Genomic DNA, 5,000 nt, shown 5'->3' with positions numbered 1-5,000 from the left:
GCACGCTGGATAGAAGCATGTAATTCGGTACACATGTTCCTTGAGTGATTTGAAGACATCCTAGAAGGGGTGCCCCTGGAAAAAAAATTGTCTACCATGTCATATACAATATGTCATGTTGGTAATGCATTACATTGTTATTACATGGCATTATACTTAGCTGAAAATGTTAATATAGTCCTCAGCAGAGATGAAGCAAGGGTAGTCTGCTTGACCAGATTGATAAAACTACAAAATGTACATAGTGTGAAAGTATGGGTGAGTCTGTGCTTACGTGCTTGACGGCATGTAACATTTTGAACGATTTGAGAAGATTCTTGGTCTGAATTAAAATGAGCATTGCCCACACTAAAACTATGGTGAGAATAGACTGCTCCTAATGCTCGATCTGAATGGGATAGTGTCAGTGCAAGATGCCCTAGGTAACAGGTTCTCCATCCTCTAATTTCCATAACAGATAAACGTATTTTATTTGTATGAGAGAGGGTAAAAGACAGGACCTTTCCTATGTATGAAGAACCCCATAAGATCACCTAATTCTATATTTTTACAAGGCATTGCGCATATTGTGAGAGCATTTCAGTCATCTTTAGAATGGCATTACAGATTACTCAATATAGGCCTACATGTAGGCCACAGTATGGCTTCAGTTTAAATTAAATGGAAATGATTTCTTAGTATATGTTGAGTAAGAAGACAGAGGTAAATTGTTTTTTTTTATTTGCAGACAAGTCCTCACCTAGTACTTTTGCCAAAAGTTGTATTAGTTAGCTCAGTAATCATTGAGTACTTAAGTTGCTATCAAAACTGACAGCTGATGGACAACATGTACCGTAGGTCTTGTGCCACCCTTACCCATAGGAGAAATATCTATATAGAAAAACAATTATCATATAAAAGTAAATCATTACCTGTACTCATTTTCTTGATATGCAAGGCACACAAATAGTCTGGGAGGAAGGATAGTACCATAAACCCCCCCACCCCCACCCCCACCCCCCAAACAAAATGCCACAAGACTTTTTTTAACCTTCAAGATTTTGAGTGGTAACAGTAACATAACTCATTCCCACTACACCCTTTTGCATAATATTGTACATGTCCTCAGAATGCTCTACATGTTTCAGTTCTATGTAGTTGTACTGTACAGGACAGTACAGTACAGTGCAGTGCAGTACAGTACAGTACAGTACAGTAGCATACAGTACGGTGCAGTACAGTACAGTACAGTAGGATACAGTACGGTGCAGCACAGTACAGTAGTATATAGTACGGTGCAGTATAGTAAAGTACAGTACAGTACAGTACAGTACAGTAGCATACAGTACGGTGCAGTCTAGTTAAGTACAGTACAGTACAGTAGCATACAGTACGGTGCAGTCTAGTACAGTACAGTACAGTACAGTACAGTAAAATACAGTAGCATACTGCACGGTGCAGTAGAGTACAGTACGGTATATCACATTACAGTACAGTACAGTACAGTACAGTAGAGTACAGTACAGTGGAGTACAGTATAGTCTTGATGACTTTTAGGCTACTTTGACTTAAGCCCTCCAAAGCCAATAGGATTTCCACATGCTGTTGTTTTAAGTTTTTGAAAGACTATTTTAGTAGCCTGTGTGAGAGAGGGAAGGCAGGCAGACATGTTTTAAATAAAGGACCACACCCACAAATAAAAAATAACCAGCAAACAATAAATTAAGTGGTTAGGTAGCCAACATGTCATCTAGATTAAAGCCAAAAGTAGATGAAAAACAGACATGTTACCATTTTGCTCTTTTAAAATATAAAGTAGGCCTATCTGTCAATATACTGTATATATGATATATTCATAAATGCCCTTATCACTCCATTGTACACTTAGGTCTGAGATATACATATCTGAACATCAGCATACATTTTATTTTGTAATGGCCTATAGTAAATCATCCAAGCTGTCACTGACACTTGATATGTACATGTATTATTGACTTGATTGATATGAATATTTCAGTTGGACTCCTAGGCTTAAATCATTGAGGGGGTCCTAAGGAAGTAGTAGTAGTTTGTGTGTGTGTGCGCATGTGTAAGTGGGATTAAAATTATTGTTTGCCATCTATCTTTGTCTGAAGAGCAGACTGAGTGTCTGAACCTGCTAATGCTAGCATGCTAACATTGGGAGAGTTATGTGTGGCCCAGTTCAAGGGTTTATCTCTTCTCCCCTAAATTTTCTAACCACAATTTTCTTTTTGGATTTTATAGATATGACCCACTGCAAGTTTTTAAAACTCTTAATGAATGTTTGTTCAATAGCTAACTGCCCAGAAATTAGCTCTCAATTGTAGAGTGATCTCATTCTGACCATGGTTTTTATGATTTTCCTCTTTTTGAATCTAAATAAGACGTATATAACATTGTTTTCATGGTAAGTTTTGCACATATTTTCAAAGTTCAGTTTGTATACATCACACACAAATAGGTGGATTGGCCCATAACACCATTATGTCCAGGCAGTACAGCATTTTACTACTATTGGGTCGTTTTGGGCAGCCATCTTGGATTTACCCCATAAAAATGACCTTAATGACATTGAAATTTGGGGCACCCCTTCTGAAATGATGGAGAACACCCTAAGGAAGGTCTACACCGATTTTGGTGCTTCTATCCAGCGCGTAACGATTAGGCCCTTTTTGGACGGTAAGAGACCCAGCTAAAACAAGTACACACTACACCGCACGTTAGCATGACTTCCACATCCCCAACTACCTCCTCTCTTCATTTCAGGCCTTGGTTATACATGTGCTGATATTTTTTGAAAGCTAATCTTTTTTTTATCTGTTTGCATTTAAACACGACATGGTGATTTAAAAAAAAAAACACCACTGTAACAGGTGCATTTTAGAATTCTCCACTTAAAGCACAGACATTCGTTAGAGCTAAAACTCTTTTTCAGTGTAATCAAAAGGATGTACTTCCATACATGTACATGTAAACCGAGCCTTTGTCTCCCTCCATCTCTGTTCTTATACTACTAAATTCTCATAATAATAATTTACCGTAATCCCCATCTTCCTTATTGTTAAATCATGGTCTCATATCCACACACAATTGCATTTACTATGATTCTTCTGTATGAAAACATATACGAATGTGTACCCTGTAAAATTAACTATTACTTTACACATTACAAACACATCTATCCTTTGCCCTCCTCCTCCTCCTCCTCCTCCTCCTCCCCCCTTCTCCTCTTGCTGTTCCTCCAAGAAACCTAGTCCTTGTCACCAGCCTTAGGAGGTCCAGCATGACACAGTAGTACTGGAACATCCCCAGCCTGTCATCCCCATCTCCCTCATTATAACATCATTACCACTTTAATAACCATCTCCTCTTCTTCTCCTCATTATCTTCTTTTGATAAAGCGATGTGTATCATTAGCCCCCTCCTAATACAACACAATACGATACGACCCTAATTGTCAGCTTGCATTGAAATACTTTGTGCAGCCCTGGGAAAACTCACTTAGGGAAGGACGGGACCTACTGTTCATACGGTGCATGCAATCATATAGCCTCACAGATATGTACAGTCCTTAATATCTTTATTCCGCTTCCTCCTCCTCCTTCTTCTTCTCCTCCTCCTCCTCTTCCTCCTCTCCTCCCCATCACAACCCTCATGGCATTTTTTTCTTAACACCTTCTCAGACACATTCTGGCTTTTATACCCACCTCTCTACCTCGCTCCCTTTGATTTTTGTCTCTCTACGTCTCTCTTTCAACTTCTCCGCTTTTCTGTACACTCGATGCCTCTCTCGTTTCTCTTCACTCTGCCTGTCTGTTTTCCCCCGCTCTCTCTTTTCTTTGTGTCATCATGATAAACAGACCCTGAGCTACACCGCTACAGCTACACGGCTAACAGCAGCGACACTCCCCTCCTATCGTCCTAGCAGCATGAAAAGGCACTGATGTAACTCCATAAGAGTGTTTCAGAATGGCTTCATGGAGCCCCATTCAATAGCCCTCCACCCCCCCCAATCCATATGTTTCTCTCCCTCACTCCTTCTATGGTGCCTCTTTTCTGTATCTCTTTTATATGTCTCCTTTTGTACTGTCTCCTCTACCTTTTTTCCTCCTCTATTGCTCTGAGTGTGGCTCTGTTCTCCTCTCTATATCTGCCTTTCTATGTCGTGCTCTCTCTCTCTTGCACTCTCTCTCTCTCTCTCACACACTTTCTTGCTCGTTCTTGTTCTCTCTCTCTTGCTCTCTCTCTCTCTCTCTCTCTCTCTCTCTCTCTCTCTCTCTCTCTCTCTCTCTCTCTCTCTCTCTCTCTCTCTCTCTCTCACTTTCTTGCTCGTTCTTGTTCTCTCTCTCTCTCTCTCTCTCTCTCTCTCTCTCTCTCTCTCTCTCTCTCTCTCTCTCTCTCTCTCTCTTCAAAGCTAGAGTTATGATCCCCCTGCCACCTCTCCAGTCTGCCTCTCTCCACTCCTTGCTCTTTGCTCTTCCCCATCCCCTCCCCTCCTCTCCTCGCCCCCCCTCCCCTCTTCTCTCTCCATTTCTCTCTATTTTACTTTTTTCCCCGGCACCATTCATTTCTCTCGCTCATGCCCTCTTTTCCTGTGAAAATGTTATCCTCCCGGATGACCTTTCTTTTCTTCCTTCGTTTCTTTTTCTTCTATAAGCTTATTCTCCATTTCCCATTAGTCTTTCCCAGACAGTCTTTCTGTCTTTCTATCTCGCTCACTCTTTACTTGCTTCTCTCCCCCTTTCTTTCCTTCCCTGTCTCCACACATTCTTCCCACAGTTTATTTCTTCTTTTTTGACTCTTCATCTTTTTCTATCACACCCTTTCTTTTTTTCCTCTTTGTGCTCTGCCTGCTCTGTCTCCCCTTGTATCAATTCACATTTTTTTCACCCTTCCCCATTCTCTTTTCTCTTCATTCACATCATTGATGGTTAGTGATGCTTTTCTACCATATGTGAGAAAAGTGAAATGGATGGAATAAATGTCAGGGTGCTCTATCA

General features: G+C 40.6%; 1 protein-coding gene across 4 annotated transcripts in view; it reads left to right on the top strand.

Moving 5' to 3' along the window:
* LOC134440337 (uncharacterized) overlaps positions 1-5,000 on the top strand; it is a 96,355-nt gene that overhangs the window by 85,161 nt on the left and 6,194 nt on the right. The window lies entirely within an intron of this gene.

The sequence above is a fragment of the Engraulis encrasicolus genome, chromosome 2 (genome assembly GCF_034702125.1).
Source record: "Engraulis encrasicolus isolate BLACKSEA-1 chromosome 2, IST_EnEncr_1.0, whole genome shotgun sequence".
NCBI lineage: Eukaryota > Metazoa > Chordata > Actinopteri > Clupeiformes > Engraulidae > Engraulis > Engraulis encrasicolus.
Note: the sequence above shows the minus strand (reverse complement) of the source record. Positions and strands in the feature narration are given on the sequence as shown.